This window comes from Falco cherrug, chromosome 6, assembly GCF_023634085.1.
Source record: "Falco cherrug isolate bFalChe1 chromosome 6, bFalChe1.pri, whole genome shotgun sequence".
NCBI lineage: Eukaryota > Metazoa > Chordata > Aves > Falconiformes > Falconidae > Falco > Falco cherrug.
This window is the reverse complement of record NC_073702.1, coordinates 45,039,314-45,064,089: the sequence shown is the minus strand read 5'-3', so window position 1 is coordinate 45,064,089 and position 24,776 is coordinate 45,039,314. Positions and strand designations below refer to the sequence as shown.

Sequence of the window (24,776 nt, the reverse complement as noted above, 5' to 3'; positions counted from 1 at the left end):
AGAGTTAAACAGGCATATGTCATATACATTACATATTTTGACAACACAGAGGTATCAGAGCAAAACCCAAAATTATCCTTTTCTCCATTCCACAATCAAAATAAACTGCACTGATGAAAGCCGCATGTGTGAGGAACATTTTGCGAGCATAGTATAATTGTACCAGCAAAACACCTAGAATACAGTTTAAGCCATGGGCCATAGTTTCACAACACTTTTTCCACTGCAGTACCAGCTTAAGCAGTCCTCATCCTTCAGCTGTGCTGGTACAACTGTTTGTGCAGCTGAGCAGTGAGGCCGGTCAGGGAATCGATCCAGGTTAAAAATAATATTTTTCTGATGGTAAATTCCACAATCTGCTTTGCTGCATAGCCACCTGGAACATTAACTAGTTATACTAGTGCAACTGAGGGGCAAGGCAGGAACAAGAAGCTAAGGTCAGGGCAGCTCATGCCAGTGCTGACAGGGAAAGAAATGCTCATGAAACTACACCCTTGGTCTTTAAACATTTGGCATTCCCTGATTAAGTGCATTAACCAAACAGTGCAGAATAAAAGAGAAGAATATTACCTCACAAATGTGTAGAAAAAATGTGCAGGAGGCTTCCACCCACTTTTCAAGAAATACTATGCAAGGGCTATAAAAAAAATAGTCTTTTCTATACGAATTTCTAAAACAGAAGTTGAAAACTGCACCACTTCCCTCCCCCATCATCATTTCCTGGAACAAGTGTATTCTATCATTTGCTGTTTCTTCCACTAGTTCACACACAAAACCTGGTATTGGATCTCTGCCCTTCACGCAAACGGGCAAGATGCTACTGCGTTTGTTCTCTTAAATCCTGGGCAATGGAAAAGGAGGGGGAAATAAACTGTAAGCTAGGACAGTAGTATCTGTTTACAGCACTTTATAAGAAAGCGCATTTTCTTTGCTATGATAAAATAACAAGACTAAAAAATTACAACTCATCTTGCCAAAATAGCTACCCTGTTTGTTTAAGGGCTACACCCTACCTCCTTGGTAAGATTGTAAGCTTCATCAACAATAGGAAAAGTCTGTTAGTGATCTGCTTTACTCCTGAAGTTTTTCAGTACAAAGGAACTATCAGATAAACATGCCTACAAGGCCATGAAAAGGTACAAACCTTGCTGGTTGTGCTCCGTTGATATAAATGTACCCTACACATGGGGACAAGAGCAATTGGCATACAAACTGCTCAAGTTCATCACTACGTGGATACGGCTTCCAGACAGAAGCTGGCTTATATCATATTAGCGTGGCATGCAAGACACAGGGAGCACACACCTGTGTCAATCACGTTCAAAAGCAGCATCCCTGGCACATAATCTCCTTCCTCCTTCTGGTTATAGCACAGATTTTGAAAGGATTGCAGTTAATACCCAAAAGCAAGTATGTGCTTTTAAATAAAAGAAAAACATCCCTGATTTGGGAAATGCCTAATATTTAAGCTCATAACTTATGCACACACACGCGTCGGGCAAGTTTCCATACATGTATCAGAAAAATTAATAAATCAGATTTGTCTTTTCAGATGTTTAAATTGAAAATATATCAAAAAGCTAAGTCCAATTTTGTAGTTTCTTTCTGTGAATCATTCCTGAGACATTGTAATGCTATCAACTCAGATAAGGGAATAATTGCATCTCTTCACCTGTTAATTTTAGATGTATATAATCAGATTTAATTCAAAGTAGTTTATAACTTCAAGGAAAGAATACTGTAATTAAAGAATGAGTCTTATCAAAATTATTCTGAATCAATATTAATGCCAATAATACACTATACAGTTTCCAGCCATCACTGGGCAGAGGGCACTTCTCAGATGGATCACGAGCAACAGATCTTGTTTAGTATTTTGATCTTTTACTAAACTTTCAACATATTACAATAGAACAAACCATTATCAATAATACATGGAAAGTCTGTTGGCTCAGGACTTTTTTTTTTTAAACCTCAAGCAAAAATGAGTTTACTGTGAAACACTGACACAGGCTTAATTCAGGTTAAGACAGTTACCCTCTATCCTGAATACAACTTATCTCACCACAGATACTTATCCTCCCAGAACTTAAGGACATACAATTCCAAATCTATTCAGATAATTGCCAGAAGTGTGCACTTCTTCAACAATTAAAAGGCATAAAATAATGATAAGCAGTGTATTTGTCAAACCTAGACCACATGTTCTCAAATTAGTGATCGTCCAGTAGTGTAAGTCCGCAGTAGTCTGTACTGTAAAGGAAGCACCGCACTGAAGCCCTGAGACAGTAGGCTGGTTTCTCATCTGATCTGAACACACTTCTTTAGGGGTCAAGTTTCACAGCACTATACTCTGTCATGGTACAAATTCTTATAAACTCACAGTTAAACTAAACTGTAGTTTGTGGGAGCCCATTAACATTTAGGTACTTGATCCAGCACCTTATCACAGCTGGGCAAGTCAGGTAAAAGTCATGAATTTTGACATGCCCAAATACATCACCCAAACCAAGTATCACCTATTTATGCACAACCCCCCAAACACATTATTTAAAAACACGTTTCCTCTTATGTAAGTCTTACCATATCGTTATTGTAACACAGATGCACCTAAATGAATCAACCTTCTCAGAATATCCTACAACAGGTAGCTGAGCAAACAACAGCAGCTGGCTGTCACTCACAGAGGTTCCTTTCTAAATACTACTGCAGAGCTCTTTTGGCAGGTGTCCTCAAGTGTTCTGCATCACAACTTTTGCGGACAAAGTGCCAAGATAAATCCTTTTAACAGGACATCGTTTATTAAAAGCTAGCAAGTTCTCTTAAGTGAACTGTCTTCATCTGTTTATCATACACCTGTCCTCATTTTTCTGTCCCCTCACGCCTCCCCCCAGCTCAGCAGAACAGGCTGCTGCTGCCACCTGCCGGAGCAGGTCCCGCCCGCCTCCACCTCCCTCGGGCACCTCGGAGGCAATTCCAGCTGCCAGCGCAGCTGGAGTTAGTTCTTGGTGGGTGAGGGGGAGCCGGAACGGGTCTCTAGCATATTGAGATGGTGAGAAGAGGGACTCAAGAAGTACCAATAAAAGCCTACGTGTAGGGCAAGAGTACAGACTGGGGATGCATCTCCCTTGTTAATGTGAGGGGTAGTTAGATTGGCACTTACTACTTCCAATTATAGAACAAGCAGAACGACTGCTGAACTCCAGAGCTAACAGCCAAATAGCATGTTACTAGTTATAAATAAAGTGACCACTGTTACTGCTATCATCAACAAATATCCAACCATACCAATATTGCTTACAGAAACTGTAAAAAGTTGGTTTCTCAAGCTTACCACTTTCACGTACACATCTAAAGACTCTTGAGCCGTTAAAAATAAACATTTAGCTGACTTCAGGCACCTTCTATAATTCTTGGTCTTGCATGATTTTGTGATTAAAACAGACTGAAAGACTGAATTAATATGAAGTACAGATCATATATATTTGATTCCAAGCTTTCAGTGAATCTCCAAATAGTTAAGACAAACTACTCCTTTGTTAGCAATTGGACTAGTACCCATCAGTCTTGTAATAGATGAATTGGTGCTCAGAGATTACTTTCTTTCCACTAATCTCCTTAAAAAGTGAATTAAGTCCCCTGAAGCTGCAAATGAACTAAGGCAAAGAGACTAAACTCAAGTCAGCCCAAGATATCCCACAAACACATCCACAGAACAGTCCTGCACCAACACAGAAACTGTTGTCCACATCATGAAGCTAGAACAAAGCGTATCAACTAACTGAGCTCTACAGTATCTGTTAATTCACAAAAATAAGTTTCAAGCTTGGCAGCATATAAGCAATGGTGACACTTCTCAGATTTTACCACTCAGTTGTAAAAACGCTTTAGAATACCAAATTTTCAATTAGACAGTTTTACAACTGTAGCTTTACAACAAACTTAATTTTGCATCAATTATGGTAATCAGCATGAAGCTGACTAGAAATGTTTGTGACTTCAGTTTTAAAAGTAAGAAACAGTCAAGAAAAGAGAGATTGCCACAACCACATAAAAGTGAGCTTTGCTTTTCTGAAAGGCTTCAGGCAAGAAAGAAAGGAAGAAATTCTTATCAATATAATTTCTTTTTCTCTTTCACTTTTTTTCATTCCAAGCAAGAAGCAGTTATACCCTTTAATGGAGCAGATTAAGCATTAGAGGCTAAGCTTTGGAGAATTCTGAGGTACATGGGAAGGCTCCACAGGGTCTCTGCCCGACAGCATGGAAGGCAAAAGAGTAAAACCAGCCTAGAAGGTTAGGACCCTGAAAGCAGTTATAAACTCAGCACACTCTCACTTTCACATTCTGAGGTAATGTCTTTTCTACACATTGACAATTTCATCTCACTGAAGGACTGGGAAGAGAAGGAAGTTTCACCCTTGCAGCCCTGCCCTCATTTCTTTCCTGCTTCCCCCTTTTATTTCCACGTCACCTGGAGTTCATTCATTCCAAAGACTAAAAAAACCCAAACCAAACCCCAAAACCCTAACAAGCAGAAGCATTCAAAATTAACCTAGAAAGTGTTGGGTTCTTGTGTGTGGGTTTTTATTAGATTTTTGTTTTGTTTTTAAAAAGATTCTCCCCTAAATTTTTTAACCTTGAATTTTATATGTGCAGACTATGTTCTCCAGCCTTGAAGGACAGAAGCTTGTGTTTTAGGAACATTCAAATTCTGACTTCAGGAGCTGGGGCTCAAAAAACACTATCATTCAGCTCATTGAAAAACCACCAGAGTTGGCACAGTGTTTCTCTTGCTACTTGTTCCTGTCATCTCTTCATGCACATCCTACCAGTAAACAAAAAATAGGTTCAGAAATCACCAAACAAATTGTTCAGAAACCAACACTTCAATTACCCTATGTTCCTTTTTCTCCACTCCCTCATCTGTTAAAGAGCAACTAGAGCAAGAAATTTCACTTTCCAATCATAATAGAAATTCAACTTGCTACAATCAGCAAGACAAAACCAGCTACAGATATAGTTTGAAACACGTCTGTCACTATAGGCTAGAGAAAAAGGTTATAGAAGGAGCACAGTACAGATTCCCTTGCAGGACATCAAGGAAAATGAAGAACAGAGGAGAAAGTCCAGAGAAAACCACCAGTGAGAAAAAACCTCACATACCAGACACTCAGTTTAAACTGCAGACTTTTGGAGGAGGAAAGGTAAGTTGTTAATGTCTACTAGAAACAGTCTTTGACTACCCTCTACAGCAGTCCCTTAACTTATGTGTTATTGATATAAATCCTGTCAAGTACTGTTTACAACTACAAGGTCCCCAGTACAGAAGTCCATATGCCTATGACCATGTGCTGATCTAGTTTTCTTGGAAACTGCATCTGCCCTCGAAAGATAATTTTATAGCTCCTCTGCTAAAACTCTTATCTACTTCAAAGCATAAGATACCAGCATGGTTTTAAGATTCAAAGCTCAGATTCTTCCCCACCAATTCTAGCAGTCTTTGACATTTTAAGTTTCATTTTCTCAGTCCAAGACGTGACTGAGCTGGAAAAAGAAAACTGCCTCAGCTGCTACCTACAAGAATTTGGATGATGGCTTTAATATGTAGGGAAAATAACACTAAGAATTAGTCCCCCTTTTTTTGTCAAGGAAAGAAAAAAAACCGCATGTAAACAAACATGATCTTAACTAAGAGGAGTAAAAGTCTCAGAAGAGATTATCAGAGAAGACCTCGCTGCTCCCCCCAGTCTGATGTCCCTGACTTGCTATTTGCTCAAATGCTGATAAAAGCAAATGTATGTTGTCCATGCATGAGGTTAAAGCTAAAAGTAAACAATGCATATGGAATAACCAAATAATTTAATTATGTTACCAAGATATTTAAGTAGTTATATTGCAAATAACCTGAAAACTATAACCATGGTCCCTTAACAGAGCAAAGATACTTCAAACATCCTTAACTGCCAGAATAAGAGGGAAGAAATTAAAAAACCAAACTTTTCCCTTAGGAACGTCTATCATCGGATGTTTCATAAGGCGGCTTAAAAAAAAAACAACACAACAACAAACTGGTGATGCAAAACTACCGATTCCTTTCCCTCATTTAAAGAGTGAAGGAAGAAACTTGAATCAGGACTGTAATGAGATCTGAATCCAAACATAAGAGATTCAATAAATCATTTAAGCCTAATCAAAAACTAGTTTGTTCAAGAATATCCAAGCATAAAATTAGGTTCTCTAACTTTTCAAATAAAGTCTCTGCCTTCTTTGTATCTTTCACATACAGCATATTTCTTTCTGCTCAAGAGCTTTAGTTAAAATGTTTCATTACAGACACTACCACTTGGAAACACTCATACTACTTCAATCCTAAATATAAACATTGCCAGTATATTAAAATGTTTCCCATGTCAAAATACACCATGCAAAATTATTCTACGTGTCACGGTCTAAACCTTTATCAATCTGAAAAGCACACAAAATTATTTCTTTTTGAAAATTAAAGGTTTTCCTAAGGTAGAAAATGACTGGCTAAACAATCAGCCATAGGTTTCTCTTACTTAAATGAAGTAAAAGCAAATTTGTTCTAATGGGGGCAAACATTTTTTTGTTATTTTAAGGTTTTGGGGGTAATTCCTATGCAAGAGCTTATTCAAAGAGGTCATTTTTTGAGAACAACAGGCTTAAAGATACAGTGTAATAACCAAATGTATTATTAAAAGATATGTACAAAGATTAAATAGAACATTTTCAGCTTTGTATATTGCTGTACTTCATTTTAGCCACACTTTCCTGAGAAAACAGCTATAATTATTAAAGAAAAAATGCTTGAACTTTCCTTACTATATTTGATAATATAATATAAGCTAGGCTTATAATCAAAATTAAACCCTCCTTTTTTCATTTTGCCACATTTAAACAGTTTTTCCAATTATATTTGGAACTGGCCTATCAGGACAAGCCTCAAGGCAATATCAACCCCAAACCTCTTGCTCTCCACAGGCACAACCAGTTAGTTATACCTTGTCCTCAGCCTCCAAAATAGTGAAGTCTCTTATGGTTAACTCCCATTCCGCAGAAATTTGATCAGCTGAGAGATGGGTAGGAGGAAGGAAGCTAATGAGCAAAGAAAAAAAATCCACCCACTCCTTGAAAGTACACTGAGGACTTGCAAAACACTTCTGCCTTTTGCAATAAATATGAAGTATCACCTATAACTACCAATTAGTAAAATGTGCGACCACTATCAGATATTTAGGTATTGATAAAGTCCAACATCCCATTTTCGCATCCCAGAAATAGATGCAAGCAGAATGAAAGGTCTGAAGAAACTGGAGCAGCAGGCACACAGTCAGATATCTAAGCAGCTAAGTATCATGAGCTCCAACTTGCCTCCTGTTCCCTAATCATAAACAGAGCAACTACAAGGCGACTTTTACTCCCTTCTGATTTACCCTGGGTGACTCACCTTGAGAACTATCTCAGCTTGTTTCATGAACTTTCAGATTTAGATTTCCTAGCAACCCACAAGCTATCACTCAAGGAGTCAAGTCTCCTTGTAGTATCACAGTCAAAGAGCACGAAGGATTGCATCACACATGCACACTTCTGGGCTGGTTGAATATTTTCCTTCTTATTCTCCCCCTCTTTACAAAACTCAAACAATTTCTTTAATCAACAGGAAAGGCTTCACTGGTAAATCCAGCTTTTGGGTAAACATCTACTGAAAGCAAGACCCTGGCAAAAAAAAAAATTCCTTTTTCAACTTAGGGACTTGACTTGTTTACTAATGTATCATTTACTCATAACGTTTCAATGACAGTAAGGCTGGGTATTTCAGCCACTCCTTAAAATGCAGTTCCAAAACAATTCAATACTGCTACTGTCATTCCTCCTGCTCCCAGGCACGCATTCCCCTCTCACTCCTGCGATTTAAGCCAATGCTGGCACTCATCTGATCCTGCAGCAAGCCAGTTCATGGAGCAAAACTGGGGGCGGGGGGGGGATAGTGTTAATTTTCTGCTAGTTTTGCTTTGAGTCAGATGAATGCCAGTGTGAACACAGGGAAAGGAGCACAGCCAACTTACACTGATTTACAAATCACACCCTTAATTTTTCCTGAGGGCAATCTTGGAGGAGGGGAAAAAAACCAAGATTGTACTCAACACTAAGAGTCTCTTCTGATTTTACATTGCTTTAGCACTAGAATAAACATTTAGGAAGTTAAACACCTAGCCCAACCGCACAAGGCTGTCTCTGCAGCTGTTACAAACAAACAACAATGTGGGCCTGTAGGGAAGAGGAAGGAAGAGACATACAAGTTCTACAGAAGCAACACAAAAAGGGTTAATACAGCAAACCACTTCCCTGAGTTGTTAGCAGCTGACTGAAAACAACTGTGCTGAAAGACAGCACCTGAAGCGATAGCAGGTGGAGAGCTTCAAAAAGATCGGTAGGACACCACTAAGAGGTATGGAAGAAAGACCTTCAGCTATTTAACACATTACCATAAAGAATGGCCACAGAACTCCTCTTTTGAACCGATCCTCCTCTCCAGAAGGGGCAGTGAGGCCCTTGGCTATGAAGGGTACCCATATGAGGAAGAGGCGGACAGCGGGGCTGCCAACAGTTTTAGGCCCGAGTTTAACTTCGTAACTAAACGCAGTTACCTTCCCCTACAAAACTACACTGGCAGAGGGTCCTACATTAACAGAGGAGCTCTCTGACAGAATAGGGAAAAGAGGGAAAGGCAGGCAGAAGCGTGGTCATGGAAACTAGGACTTGTTTTCTCTTCCTTCTCTGTTAGTTCCCAAACTAACATAAATAAGGACAAAACTAAGACCACCACTGCAACATTTGGGAGGAAATATCTAGTTTCCACTTATTTTCTGCCAACTTCACAGTAATAGGGAAAACAAACAAAAATCCATCAACCTGGAAAAAAACCCCTACATCAAGATGAGGTAAAAGGCACCGATAGGCAAAAGTCAAATAGAAATACTCATGGTGGTGCCAATACAAGTTATTCTTCCTGTTGCTTTTCTTCAAGGAGCATATTTCATACACCAGGAGGGAAAAGTAACAAACAGATGTCTGAACAGCTGTTCCTCTAGCTCCCAGTTATTTTTCCATACTTGCCTTCTTCTAGATTAAAATACAGATTTCCTACCTAGGAACTAACAATTCAACATTTTAAAACTAGCTGTTTTCCCCTAGGTTTCCAACGTTTCATTATGAATTTTTTTCAAAGAAAAGAATAATGCTACTTGTTCTCCAGCCTTCTGTAACGGAAAGATGCGATCACTGCACTTCCTGCTGTGTAAAGGACTAACACCACTGACCCTTTTTTCTGCACTTTACTCCACACAGGATTCAGGGAGAGGAGATTAACAAGGGAAGGGGAAAGGAAAGCTGGGAAGAGCTGAAATGCCTCCAGTATTTATTTAAGGCTTCTCAATATGTATCATTTCCTACAGTTACAACCTTTAAAAGCTGGCCACTAACCCTTTTACAAATTATCTTCCACTTTTTCTAGCTTAAACAGTATCTCCTTATGAAGGTCCTGACACCAGATACAGGCTAACAAGACAACTAGATACTCCAAAGGAAAAAATTAAAAATAACCTGCTCTGAAAAAGGCAGATGAGGAAAGTAATAGAGGCAAGTTGAGAAACAACAGAAAAGATGCCTCAGTGCAAGGCAAGTGAAGCTTCTCACCTCGTAAGGTCCTCCTTGGGAATAAAAGAGACTGCCACAACAGCAGCAAGGTTTACAGAAGACCAAAATCCACATTAAAAAAACCCAAACATTTGCAACTAAGATTCTGTCCCTGTCTTACCCCTATTTCAAAGTCCTTTTTTGAAAACTATGGACAGAGGGAAAGTGCAGAAATAAACCATTGTTTAAAAAGCGAGGAATCAAGATTACACTACCACCTAGCAGCAAAAATATAAAAGGGTTCTCTCTGAAACTGACACACATGTATTAGCTATGAAATCTAACAAACCTTTTTAATTATAAAACCACCAATATTTTGGACATATTAACACATGCCAAAAGTAAAAAATGTTAAACATTAACTAATTACTAAACCAACCAATTTTGTTATTAACTTGCCAATCATTCTAAAAAATGAGATAATTTCCCACTCCCTTTATTAAACACAATCTTCCCACCAGATTCTGACCTTTCCCTGTATTTTCTGGATAGTATATTACATTATAGCCTTTAACTAAGAAATTAGCTGTGTTTTATCTTTCTTTTTAAAGCTGGAGTTACACACTGAAAATATATTAAAAAAAATACATAAAACTAAGAAGAATCATTGTGCTTCAGTGTTTATCTTCTAACCGCAATTATAGCCAGATATCAGGTATTTTCAGGAAACTAAAGAGAGGGCTGAGATCCTGTTTTATAAAAACACATACTAAACAACTCCATGGAGGAAAATTAACTCTGCTAGTCTGGATGGCTCTTCCAAACTTACATGTACTAATACATTTCTTGCATTTGCAACAAAGATAAGAGGCCTGTTAATAGAAGTAGACCGACTTTTGAAAGATAAGATGAACAGTGTAATGTAGATAAAGTAGCAAAGGATTCGTAACTATTAGACTTAGATTCAAACTTCAGAAGGATTCAGTTTTTCACCCATTCCAATTTTCTAATGCTTGTCCCACAAAAATACTAAGCCATGGGATACAGGCAGGCATAATTTAAAAATGCAGATATGGACTTTTCACAGGAGCTGGCAAGAACAAAGTTATGAAAAAACTCTTGTACTTCAATTTTGTGATAAAAGCACTTTTTTTTTCCCCATAAATGAATAGCAAAGTATTATTCCTGCCAACTACATCTAGTTTCATTCTTACAATAGGTTCAGAAAGGATGACAAAGCAGTGACAATAAATTCTTAAGTTCAGAGAGCAAACAAAGCTGTACTGCTAGGCTTCTCCTAAATCAACTTAAAAGTCCTAGTCAATACGTGTACATCAGAAAACAAAGCTACAAGAGCCAGAGAAGTTGTACTGCAATAGGAAAATATGAAATGAGAAAGTGCTTTTGAAATCAGTGAATTTTGACAGTCTGAGCAGTCACTATAGGCATTCTGCAACATTCATTGACATGACAGTGTAAGGTGATGACTTGCCCTTATCAGAAACAGGCAGCAGCCTGAAATCACACAGACAAAGCTGAAATACTATTTTGCTCCAAGACTGCTAAAAACTTCAAGTCAGAAGACAACTGTTTTCAAATTAACAAGATCCTATGCTAGCATAACTCTGGATGTTTTTCTAGCTGAAGTATCTTTTTTTTCCAGTATGAACTATATTATGTCAAGTTGCAGGTCTCAAGATCTCATTTGCGTTGGCAAGAATTTCCCCACTCACGGATGGGGAGTGGAAAAAACATTCCAGAGAGTTGCCATTGGCTCTACACTGAAGAAACAAAAGCTACAGTTTGGCCTGTTCTTTTGGCCAGTTTCAACAGGAAGGAAGCCTGTAGCTCCATCAACTCTGCTAACACCATTACGTGGTACTTTGACTTTAAGATACTCCATCACAGGGAATTTACTTGCAACTAAAATCTACAAGAAAAAAATTAAGTAAACCCAATATAATAAACACAGCCAAGAAACAAGACATTAGTAATGTCAAACTTCAGAACCTAGATGAGGCTTAAACACTTGTGTTTTTTACAGTATTTTGTAAACAGGTGGACATCTACATTAAGCTTCAGCTTGAAAAAGTTAGTATGTGCCAGCCTAGAATCTGAATATGCAGGCCAGACTGGCAACTACTGTTGTTCCAAAGGCCATTCAAAATCTGCAATTTAAAGAAAGAACAGCTACACACTAATTTACTCGTCCTTAAAGGAAGCTTTACATTCACTAACATGGCTGAACAGCAGACTGCAATTTAATAGATTCAACATTTGCCTCTCATAACCGTTAAAGATTACAAAAGGCTCTAAATCTAGGCCAGCTCAAGGTGAAACAGGAGTATCATTACAAAACATCTGTTTTACTACCCCATTTTAACCTTATCTTTTCTTAATGTCAACAAGTGCTGTACCTCTTTTCTGAATGGTTCTTGCCATCTTTCCCTTTTTCCACAGTTTACATACCTCACTGCTGTTAGGCTGAACTATTAGCCAGACTTTCACCAGCTTCAATGGGACCTGAATTTCCTATTCCATTACAAAACTGGACTACAACATCTAAAGACTAAACACCTTAGGAAAACCTAGCTGTTTTTACTGACAAAGAGAAAACTGCTGGGGTTCTTACAGGCACCATCACTTAAAGCTCACTAATTAACACACACCTGTTGAAAGCATTTAAGACTTTCTGATTATTTCCAGGTAACAGGAGAAAGACTATTGTTGCCATCTTTCACCCAGGCAGGCCATTCGCAGAGATTTCACACAGTGGCAGAATCCACATACATGGGTTCTGTAGCGAAGTCAGTTCAACTAGTACCTGTTCTACTTTCTGAAGTGATAGCTTTCAACTTGCATCATTTTGGTGATTCAGTTGGTGACCCTACAAACAGCTGCAGTGTCACCGTGGGGAAGAGATGAATTCTTGAACTGGTCTTCCTGCTTGTTTACTGCAGCACTGCTCTGAAGTCTACAGTTTCATGAGAGACTTTCTTCATCAACAATACAAGCTTAATAAACTCTTGTATCTTCTACCTTCTACTTCTTTGCCATACCTCAATTTTACAGAAAAAGCTATTTGTGGGATCATACTATAAAGCACATCAGTGAACTAAGGGGAAAGGATGGCAAATCTATACACTGTCAGCTGCAGTGCAAAACATCCCCCTTCAGTGTGAATTTAGAGGAAACTACTGAACTGATCTAACAGCTCCTCAGCAAAGTGATCTCATAGAGCGAGACTAAAGACAGTTAAGCTGCAATCTGATTAGTTTCCTAACCCCCAGTACATAGACTAACCTGGCTCACAGACAGATGAGACAAGTACCAGAGACCAACTGCTTGTGTCGGTGAAATACATCTTCCCTGTTCAGGCACAGAAAACTATCACTGGCCCTCAATGTTCACAAATGCTTGCATTCTTCTGTTTTTTGCTTTAAATCTACCTCAAAGCCATTTTGTTATATTACTCCAAGAGTAAGTCACATAGGAATACTGACAAAAGAGCCAACGCTTTCCTTTCATGGCAGCAAAGGCATATTTTGTATCAATAAACCAAAACTACTCACCCAACTTAAGCTTGAAGGCCTTTCAGAAAATTATCACTATTTTGCGCACGTTACTGCAGCTAGCAATCTCTGCATGCATACAGCTACATTATGGAAGGATGACACTTCATGCATCCAAAATGATGAAGCCACATTGGTACCATTCACAGCTTTGACAAGATCTACATCACCAGAAGAGTGAACATAAGACATTGTCACACTGGGTTTTTTTCCTCCACAGCATGCGTATGAAAGTACTACTGGGAGAACAGATATTTTCCTTTCAGTTTGGAAACCACAGGGGTTTTCAGCCCCATGTAGGGGAAAAAAAGAAACAAATAATGGGTATTTTCTCTGAACCTTCCTTCTCAACACATCACCTGCTAGAAACAAGAGGCTGGAGAGAACAGAGATTTCCACAATCCAAATAACAGTTCTCTCCTGCTGCTTGCAGTTTATTTTATTCTCCTTCACCAGATACCATGGAAGACTATTCCAATCCAAGAAGTCTTGCACTTTAGGCCTGGGAAAGGAAGATCAAAATGCACTTCTTGTGAAGGAACAGCAACTAGTTCTTTAGCAACCCCTTTTACACATACATTCAAGCCAAGTCCTAACTTGGATACACAACAAAGTAAGATATATGGCTTAAGAATTTGCCAGTGGTCAAATTTCTCCTTTTATTCAAGTCATTTTACAAAAAAATGTTCTCATTCTGGCTGAAGTCCTGAGTGAAAGCACCATAGATGTGACCCATTATCACAGTCTTCAACAGAATTCCCAGCTTTGATACCCTACCTCTACCTGAAGCAGCTACCAATGAATACAAGCTGGTGAGGGCCCAGCTCAAGTAATTTCATAATTCTTTTATGAATTGTTGAGACAAATCTTGAAAATCATACGTCAAAACAGCTAAATGAATTACAGCTATTATAGACAGTTATAATTAATTTTTAATCAGCACAGTTTAAAATGACTGAAGAACTAACAGGCATAATATATGAAAGATACCGCAAATATTTTGCTAAATGTCTCGGTCTAATCCAATATATGCATCTTGGTAAACAAACTTTATTATTCATGGGGCTGCAAACTCTTCCGGGACTGACTTATTTAATAAATATTTATACAGTGCCTTGCACAAAAGGGCCTAATCCAAGTGAAGCTCGCCAGCCAATACCAAAGCATAAATAAAAATATAATAATCTGGGATTGGCAATTATTCCAGCAAGGCAGTTTAAATTACACAATTTGAGACACATGCACACACACACAAGAAATCTTACCCCCACTAACCAAAGAAAAGATCATATTTTTAAAAAATGGAACAAGTCACCAAAACTTTTTTAACTGAAGCAGCTTCATAAGCTGATGTGAAACATACTGCTTTAGATGTATCAACCTAAAAGGCCTTTTTAAGCATACTTTTGCTGAGCCCCTGGTGATTCCCTGTTACCAGGCTTACACCTGTTAGACTAAAGGCGGCTCTCTAAGTAAGATAACCTACCATTCCCTTTCAAAAAACAAATGTTTTTCCAACAATTAGAAAGTAGCAGTCTGAACCAGTTGAATGAATTGAAAGAAATCCAAGTATAGCACTCCCCACACTTTCTTTTCTCTCATTCTTTCATGACAGCCTAAATGGAGCAGTGGTAAACTTAGCAACTGATACTCTGAAAAGAAAACAGAATGAGAACGACATGACAAGCACTGAACCAGTTCCTTAAAAAGAAAAGTTTCCAAGAAGAAAGATTAGAATAAAAAAGAATGCCAACGAGAAGTATAAACAAGAGGGCACTAATGTTTCAATTGTAAAGTATAGATCATATATGAATGAACAGGTCTCCTCTTTCCTAGCTCACCTACAAATATGATAGGATGTCAGTAAAAAGGTGGTTGGAGGAGATAAATTCTGTGCAGAACAGATCTTTAAGAAGAAAAAAAAAGCTGAAAAAAACGAGTGCCGTAAGAAGATGGGAGAGTAGTTTAAAAAGAGATATGGTAGCACAGCATGGAGACAGGAGGTGGAGACTTTTTTTAGGGGTTTAAACACAACATGAATTGACAAAGGATACAATTACATGCCACACTACAAGTTCGGGGTTTTTTTTAAGTGTTTGCTTTTTTTCCCCCCCTATGTAGGTGAAACAGTTCATAATTTTTTCCACCTGGCCAAGTCAGGCTTAGGACTTAATGGGAAAAGACTTTTCTGTATTTCTAACCTCCAGTATAAAGTAGAAATTGATTTCCACCCCCACCCCCCAAAACAGCTTCAGGAAAACAGATTTATCTGGATGTACATATTAGTCACAGCTTCTGAGGCATCGGATCAGTAACAAGTACTAATGTCTCATGGGGTGCTTAGGTTCTGAAACTTACTGTACTTTTTTTCCCAGTTAGTTTACCCTGCTGAAAAAAGTAAGACATTCTGAGGACATATGAGTAAACAGCTGGATCAACAAATTATTATTATTTTTTATACACATACAACGCAGTTTCCTTGGAAAAATGCATTCTAAAGCTGTAGCTTTGACAGCCTCTAAGAATTTTCCTAGAATGGCTCCCTAATCTTTCTAGAAGTCACCTACGAAAATACCCAGTAACAGCAAAGCATCTTCTTGAACAGTAAAGACACACAGCAGCAAATAAAATTAAAAGTTTGCTGTTAAGAGTGTTTCACATCTGCCAGTGATTTCTTATCCATTTCTACTAATGTTATCTACAAAATAGAGGTATACCAGATACTTATTTCAAGATTCAATGAACTCCATAAGATCTTTAGTCTGTAATAAAAAGCAACTAATTTCAGGCTTACTAAAACAATTTGATACTACCATTGCTCATCTTCACAGGCAAGTCCATTAGACCTGGGAGTACATTAAATACACCACCGCATGCAACAGCCTGCAGAGGCATGACTGAATCATACTATTCGCACCAAACAAAATGTCTAAGTCACATTATCTAAAGAAACTGTAACCATATACAATGTAACAATATAATAATGCTTTAGATAATATTTGAGAACAACATGTATTTCCTCGGCGGCTTAAGTAACTCCTCCCTTACTCATGCACATTCTTGCCCCATGCTGCTACATGCTCTGTGTGTCAGTCTAGGTGTTAGGACAACAGTGTTGAATCAGACCCATACAAGCACGTAACGCAAGCACAGCAAAAGAGGCTCTGTATGTGTGGAAGCAACAATATCACCCAACATCTAACAGTCACCTTACCCCAACAGTTTCTATCACTGTAGTCAAAAGCATGCCACTTATGATATAATCTTAGCAGCCCAGCAGTCTGCTCAGCTGCCTTACCCATCTCACACCCTGCTTCCCTCCCGCCTGCCCCAAGTCTTCATCTTCTTAAGAACCTATTGTAGACACGAGTTTTGTTCAGTAAACCAAAACAGGCAGCTGCTGCTAACCTTCCTCTTAAAGGCACTGTCCCATAAATAGCAGAACTAACAAAGCCCCATTTCCCATAGATTAGCATTCTGTCTCAACCATGCCCTCTGTGTTGCAATTAAGTCACATTCCACCTCTATCCCAGATGCCTATTATCTTACCCTTCTCTTCCAAGCACTAGCCACAATATACTTTAACCTCTCATGTCCTCTAACTACTGACTGAAGGAGAAAAAAAAAAGTGGAAAAAAAATAAAATTACTGCACTTCACATCTAGTTCTTAACCCACAAACAGCTGCTGGCCAACTGGCAGGCTAAACACAGGTAACTGCTAAATTCATGCTAAACTCTTCCCTCAAGAGATGAAACTATTCAATGAAGCCATCAATTGTAAAGCTTCTCAAATATTATTAAAACATAAAATTTTTCACACCTTGCCCCTTGGCTAATTTTCTGAAATCAACCAATGAGCTCAAAATTTGAGATAAACGATTAAAGAAAACAATTTCCCAAGATCTATGTCTTTAGAAAGGCGAATTAAATATGGTTTATATACTACACAAATATATAAAAACCAACAGCAACTCCATTTCTTTACAAAAAACCCAAATAAAATAGGTGCACCGCAACATATTATTCACATGAGAACAGTCGATTCTGAACTCCTAAATTGCAAAAGAAACTGCATTTACATGTTCTATGTGTCCTTTTAGTAAGTATTTACATCCTCCAACCATTTTCAAGCACATTTAAAAGAGGTGTAAAAGTCTCAAAGATAGAAAAGGCTTCTACAAATTTTGTGAAAACTGGTAGCTTTGTAGAAAAAAAGAAACTCAAATTCATGCCTTCAATGATGGAACTCTGCCTTCTCCACCGGTAGCCCCAGCAGACCAAGGAGCCAGCATGTACACAGCACCAGATTTGATTAATTCTGGAACATGTTTTAGGTAAGTTAGAAAATCATCAAAAAGCAGTGAGCACATATAGTGGCTCTGACCTGGTTTCAGTAAATTCTAGCAAGCCTAAAAATATCATAATCAATACGTACACAAAACTAATAGTTTTGGTTGTTTGGGGTTCATCTTTTTATCTTTTTTAAAAACTCACATATGCAACCTACAGAAATTATGGGATGTCTTCTACCACTGTGCTTTCCTAAGTTAATGCTTTTCTAGATACTAAAGGGAGCACAAGTTCTAAACCCATTTTGAAACACTGATTTTTAAATAATTGAAAAAAATAAATTCTGCTCAAAGTACAACCAGGATCTGAATGAGTTTTAAAGCACTCATCATTAAAGACAATGAAATTTGATCTTCATCTGTGCTCAGAATAGGAAAGAGCTATACATTTTCCACATTGCAATAAAACCTGATTACCCACAGCATTTGTCTAAGAATACAATGCATATTTTTAACAAAATATTTTTTGTAAAATTCTGTGTCCAGTAATTTAGCACATTATCAGAAGTTACACATAAAGACACCAAAAAAAATATATCTAACACATGCTAAAAATACTATTTAACTACATCTTAACCATACCTATGGTAACAATAATATCCTGAGTGATGCCATTCATTCAGCAATGAACATGTTCCATGAACATCAGGATACGATATACAAAGAACACAGATCTTTTTACTTTAATTATGTTGAGCTATTTCACTTGGTTTCACTAGAACCCAATTAAGGGACACCAAAATCTAAAGGCATCCTAACACAAAGCTAGAAAGAACTTGGTATACTGTTTGAAATACTTTCTTGCATGAGAGTTGAGATTGCTGATCAGTTCAATAAAAGTAAGTTCCTAATTTTACTATAATCAGGATAAAGGTCTACAAAAACTTATGTCAGGGAGAGTATTAATATTACGTCAGCAATTTCTTGGTAAGCATTCTCAAGAAAGGATGAAACCAAAACAACTACTATATGGAACCTCTGAGTACAAATAAGAATTTATATAAAAAAATATTATCCAATTGTGAATCTGACAGCTTTCTTGCTCTCACAGTTGCATTTAAATATGTGCAATCCAATCCAGATCAGTTTGCTATGCAGCATTCAAGACATTGTAGAACATCCACCAGCATTTCTCCTGTTTGAAAGTATATACTTTTTGTAGTTGAGATAACCTGCTATGCAATTAAAGACAACCCACCCACCCGCCCCAACTTGAATCACTGTACACATTAGTGGGAAAAAAAGTTAACTTTCAATTCAATCATTTAAATATTTGAGTTTTGAGTATAGCTTTAAAAAAAATCCAGTTCTGAATCACTGGAATTTTTGTTCTATTTCCTGTAAAAGCACCAACAGCAACATTGTTCAGCATTCCGCTTGCAGCGGTTCAGAAAAAGATCAGCCTGATTCCTCAGTCCTAAATTTACAGTCATTTCATAAACTTGAGGTCACACATCTGACCAACTTATTTCTTCCAGTGTTTCCAACCATGGAGATCATGATAAGCAGGTCGCACTTGCAGTAAGATGAAGACCAATCTAGTTTTATGTTTCGAAGTACAGCCTCAGAAAGAGTAGTCTGCCAAAAGCTCTCTAAGGTCCCTAGCAAAAAGAAAAAAAAAAACCACACCCCAAAACCCAAACACAAAAACCACCAAAACCCCCACCTTATATAAGAATAATCTCTTCAACAGATGACAGATTTAATTCTACAAGGCTTGAAAGGCATACCAGTTACCTATAACGCCAAGGACCATTACAAAAACACACAGGACCTCAGCCTTCAAAGCAATGCCATGACGAGGAAAACCACTATCTTCTTCCACTCTGCCACTTCTGGAAAAGAGAAGTTTCTACCAGGACACTGTCACAAGAAGAGTGCCCATTTTCAAGAACTCTATTTTTGTATCAGCAAATTTAAAGGAAGAGAGAAGAATCCTTTGACTTCTCTTAATGCTGAGAAGGAAAATGGTTTACATTTCACAGTCTTTGAAAGCTGGCGTAAGCAAGGGTAGCACAGCAGAGCAAGAAGATGGCACTGCTCCTGCAATGTAATGGTAGGGATGATACTTTATCAAACATCTCTCAAGAAACAAAACTGGGAGAACCCAAACTGTGAATCTCCTCCAACAGCCTTTCTCCCCTCTTCTTCTTTGCAGGCTCCCCTGTGAAGCAACATCATGAAAAAACACCCAGGTCTTCTCAGATTTTTTAAAAGAAACTGAAAGTCAGCTCAGTGTCCATTCTGGTGCAGTGCAAGCCAAGGCACTACCTAGCAAAGAGCATCCATAAGTTTAACATTGGGATAACAGCCACAAGCGACTGAAACTTTCATTTGAATTGAAGGGCAGAACTTACTGAAGCTGATGACATGTCTCTTAGTTTGTCAGTGGAACTTCCCTCTTGCCAAAAGCAGGTATCAGAATTCTGATTTGACAAAACCCAATTGCAATAATACAGATAAAGAACAAGTAATTGAAATATGTATATGAAATGCAAATGCTTGGTTATCTGGTGGATCATTAGCTAAGCTGAAAATTATTCCTGATTTTAGCAGATCATGTCCCATTGTGAATACAGTGCTATCATTATAGTCACTAGCCTTCCATACTGTAGTGCATGTGCAGTACCATTTTGATGGTTAAAGTAGATATAAAGTATGTATGTATGAAGTACGTTACAAAACATTTTGAACAGTCTCAGAGAATGGCTCTGTATTTAACATATGCCCTCTAAACACCTATGTAACTCAGAGTACTGAAAATTACATGCAATGCCTTTTTCAGCATTCTACACCTGAACTTCAGAAACAGCTTTGTTCAGTCTATATCAAATAACCTAAACTTACGATGACTAGAACACCACACCTGAAACCCACTCCTTGCTAAGAAGCACTCCTTCGGAATTCCTTTAAGTACACACTTACTATCATTAATACAGAAACACCCACTGGTCTTGGGCAAAAAACAGGCCCTGCTGAGCTACCAGGTAAAGTACAAAGAACACAAGGTCCCTGCCCTGAAGGCCTTGCTACATCCAACAGGACTGAGCATTCAGACTTTTAATACAATTTAATGAATGAGACAAGGTACCACACAGCCCCGCACAGCATTCTCCGGTCTCTCAGAGGGACAAAACAGAAACAGAGAAGAAAAGGAAACCGTATGCATCTCCTCTCTTCGAAATCCCTCTTATCAGAACCATTTCAAGAATTTCAGCGCAACAATTAAACTGCCTTGAATAATGGAAACTAACGTCCCAAATATACTATATATGGAATGGAGCCCAGCCGGCCCCCGCAGACACCAGGCACCAAACCCTCGCACCTCTGACACTGTTACTCATCCCCAAATGGCGGAGTCTCGCCCAGCGCACTCACACCTGTCACCTGCTGGGCGCCGGGCCAGCCCCGCCGCCCGCTCCCCCCGCTCGGCGCGGCCGCTGGCAGCCCGCTAGCCGCCCGCTTCCGCTGCCCCCCGCCGCCGGGCAGGCCCGGGCGCCGCCCCGCGCCCCCCGCCCGCCGGACCCCTCCCCGCGCGGGGGGAGCCCCAGCGGCTCGCGAAGGAAAATACGTTTCCATCTCCCGCAGGACGCCCCGCCGCGCGGCGGCTTCCCGCCCCTGCCCTGCCTCCCGCCGCCACCCCACCCCGCCGCGCCGGGAGGAGCGCGGTGCCGGCGGCTGCTCCCTCCCCGCGCGCAGGCCTCCCCTGCCCTCGCCCCGGCAGAGCCCGGGGCCGGGAGAGCGGCTCCGGCAGCGCCTCGGGCCCCCTGCCCCTCTCGGGCCTGGGGGCCGGCCCGGGCCAGCCCCCCGCGCCTCTCCCCGCGGCCCCCCGGGGATGGGTGCAGCCCCGCCAGGAAGCCAGCCCGGGGAGCTGCCACCAGGCCCGCGTCGGCGGGGTCAGCCTTACCCTGTCGCCGTTGCTTCTCCTCCTCCTCCGCCTCCTCCTCCTCGTCCTCCGCCTCCCCCACCACGGCAGCAGCCGCCGCCACTACCGCCGCCACCAGCGCCGCCGCCGCCTCCGCCCGGCAGGGGGGACCCCGCCGACCCGACACGCTCCGCAGCCTCCCGCCGCCGCCGTTCCGCTCCGGGGGGGGAGGAGGAGGAGGAGGAGGAGGAGGAGGAGGAGGGAGGGAAGGGGGGCGTCCGTGCTGCCGCCGCGGGCGGGAGAAGCGGGAAGGCCGGGGTGGGTGGGTGAGTGGGTGAGTGAGTGAGTGGGTGGGTGGGTAGGTAGGTGAGTGCCTGCGGCGCCGCTCCCGTCCTCAGCTGGAACCGCTCCGGCTGCGCGTCGCTCCCGGCCCCCCCTCCCCCCGCTCGCTGCGCTCCAAATCAAAATAGTGTCACAATATGGCGGCGGCGGCCCAGCATCGCGAGACCGGGCCCCGAGTGCTAACGGGATGCGGCGCGCGCCAATGGGCACCGGGGGGGAGGGGGCCGCGGGCTGCACCGCCCCCGCCCCCGGGGTGGGGCGTGGCGGGGGCTGCGCCGCGCGCCGTGCGGGCAGCGAGGGCCGCCGCCTTCTCCGCTACGGGGATGGGGACGGGGGGGAATCCGGCTGCCCCGCCCCTCGTCGCAAGCGAGCGGAGCGCGTGGGGTAACGGCCGCCGCCTGAGCGACGGCGGAGCCCGGGCTCCCCCCGCCCGGGACGACGCGGCGACGCTCGGCTCCGCCATGTGCGGCCGCTGGCGGCCGGCCCCGGCCCCGGCCCCCTCCAGCCCTGCTCTTCCCTCGCCCCTTCTTGCCCCGCCGGCCGCCCCCCGCCGGGCCCGGCGCCAGGGGGTGGGTAGGTGGGCCGCCCGCCTGGGAAAGGGGAGGCCGGCGGGAAGCTGAGCGGGGTCTGAGAGAGCGGCGGGAGGAAGGGCAGTCACCACAAAGGGGAGCGTCTGTAAGGGGAAAAAGAAACCAGGGACAGCAGGATTGATTAAAACCCCCCACCCCTATATGCGAAACAGCCGTTCCGAGCGGGAATTGCCGCTTCCTGTCCGAAATACTGGTGCTCTGAATGCGTGTACAGAGTACGCGGGTTCCACCGTCCCTCCGAGGTGTAGCCCAGCGCAGTGCTCCTTGCGACAGGCCACCGGGCGGGCGGGGCCCTCAGCCCGGCGACCACCGGCACCTGCGGCAGGGTCCCGGGCCCGGCCCCGCCAGCCAGCCAGCCCGCAGGAGGCGGCCGCGCCGCCCCGGGGCTCCTAACGTGCAGGCTTGGAAATCGGTACCAAATCCCTTCTACCATAGAAAGGCCGACGTCCTCGATTTTAGTGGGGCGTTCAAGTAGGTCTTTGTATTTCCATAGTTTGAGGAAGTTTAACCTTCAATGAAAAGACAGCTTTTTGACGAGTTTGTAAAATTGTCCAGTAAAACAGTTGGGTTTTAGGGGTGCAACACCGTACACCGCTTGCTCTTTCTCCTTGTATTTCCTTTCTTCCTGTATCTCTTGGATTCTCCTTCCTCCGTGCAGCGGGCAGGTGCTGCCCACGCTAACAATGGAGTATCCATCCATCCATTCTTAGGTAATCCTGCTTTGCAAAATACAGTCAGAAACAAATAGTTTAAAAGCAAACTTTATCAGCTGAAGCAGAAGGAAACTGTCTGAAACCCTGCAACCTAGAATGGGGCCTGGCAGGGATGTGGTAGGGCTTTCAGATTTCCCCACAGAGCAGTGGTACTGGAGAGAAACCAGTGGAAAGATTTTTTTTCACCCACCTTAACTCCCAGAGGCACCAGTGATTTCCAGTGTGCTCCAGTGTATGAAAGGAATTACTAAACTGCCCAGTCATGGTCATCTCAAACCTTAAAAGCTGCACTATCCATTGCAATGGTGGGATGAGAGAGGGCCATACGTTCTTCACAAGACATCAGCTATCAAACTGGCCAATTAAAAATTGCAAGATAAAATTACATAAACTAATAAAACCCTAGCATGCGCTAGGCAGGAACTAAATTATTTGTGACAATTTAGCCTAAGTGTTCTGTTACAACAAATAAAGTTGACTTTGCCATTGCAACAAAGGATACTTTCAGAAATGATTGAAAACATGTTTTCCAAATGAATGTATTAAGAAGTGAGGAAAAAACCACCAACCAACCACTCTCAACTGCATTTAGTTCGAGTTGTCACACAGAGAGAATCCCAGGAAAAGCAACTGCAAAGGCTAGCTTTGCTTGGAGTAGGCAGGGAGAGAGAGAACATGATGCCAATGAGTCTAATAGTGAGTTGTTATGGTGGGAGGTGAAAAAAAAGGGGGGGGAAAAAGGAACACAGGTTTTTTCCCCTCACAAAATGTGGAAATATAGGTGTGTATATTCATTCCAGTAAGAACTGGTCGTTTTCATAAGCTCTAACAGACAAGTCTGCAGTTCATTTGTACATCAGCAGCGTGGCACTTGAAATACATGTATCCAAAGTTTATTACTCAGCCTACCTTGAGTCAAGGTTATAGAGGACTGACAATCTGCTGAAATATTTGGTAATTGCAAACAAGGTAGTATCACCCCAAACCCAGCCAGAAATGAATGTAATCGCTTACAAAAAAGGTTAATGGTACATCTAGAAAGAAGATGCAATGGAAACATCAGATCACAGAGAGCTGTACCAGGGTTGCTCCACTACATTAATCCAACCCTTCTCCTCCGTGACCTGTGCTGTAGCCAATTCATGATCTCCTGGTCACCTGCTCAAGCATGCTGCTGTTCCACTCTTCCAACACAACTGTTTCAAACTTTGCTAAGCCATACCTGACCTTTCAGACAGACAGGATAGTATACTTACATGAATACGTTTTGTGCGCTAGAAACTGAACTTATTCTGCTAAGTTTAATACCAAGTTAAATATTTGATTCTTTTGCCTACAGTTGCTAAAACAGGGATTTGCCACAGGAAGGCGAAAGACCATCTTTCCCTGTTTCATCAGCAGTATTTACTGCAGTGCTTAAGCACTGGGATCATGTGAGTGAGCTGCACGATGCTTTCCCCCCTCTCCCAGACGCTCCACACCGCATCTATGTCTGAGCCCTGGCTAAAGTTGCTCTTCTCTCCTCTGTAGCAGCTAATTTTGAATAATTTCCCAACACTTTTCTAAAATCAAACAACAATGTATTTAGGAAAATAGTTCTGTGTATTGAGATTCAGGAAAGAACTATTCTCCTATGTAACTGAAACAAGACCTAGGAGGATCTACCTAACACTAAAATCTGGATGTA

At 41.4% G+C, this 24,776-nt stretch overlaps 1 protein-coding gene across 3 annotated transcripts in view; it reads right to left on the bottom strand.

Moving 5' to 3' along the window:
* Nucleotides 1–21,941, bottom strand: part of TAB2 (TGF-beta activated kinase 1 (MAP3K7) binding protein 2) — a 67,438-nt gene extending 45,497 nt beyond the window's left edge. The window contains exon 1 of one of the 3 annotated variants that reach the window (XM_055713673.1): nt 21,487–21,941. The gene's annotated coding sequence lies outside the window, so the exon portion shown is untranslated. Of the gene's footprint in view, nt 1–5,163; nt 5,186–19,309; nt 19,329–21,486 lie in introns of those variants that run through there. The other 2 variants (XM_055713674.1, XM_005446575.4) reach the window with 2 other exon arrangements.
* Between the last annotated feature and the right edge of the window lie 2,835 nt (nt 21,942–24,776).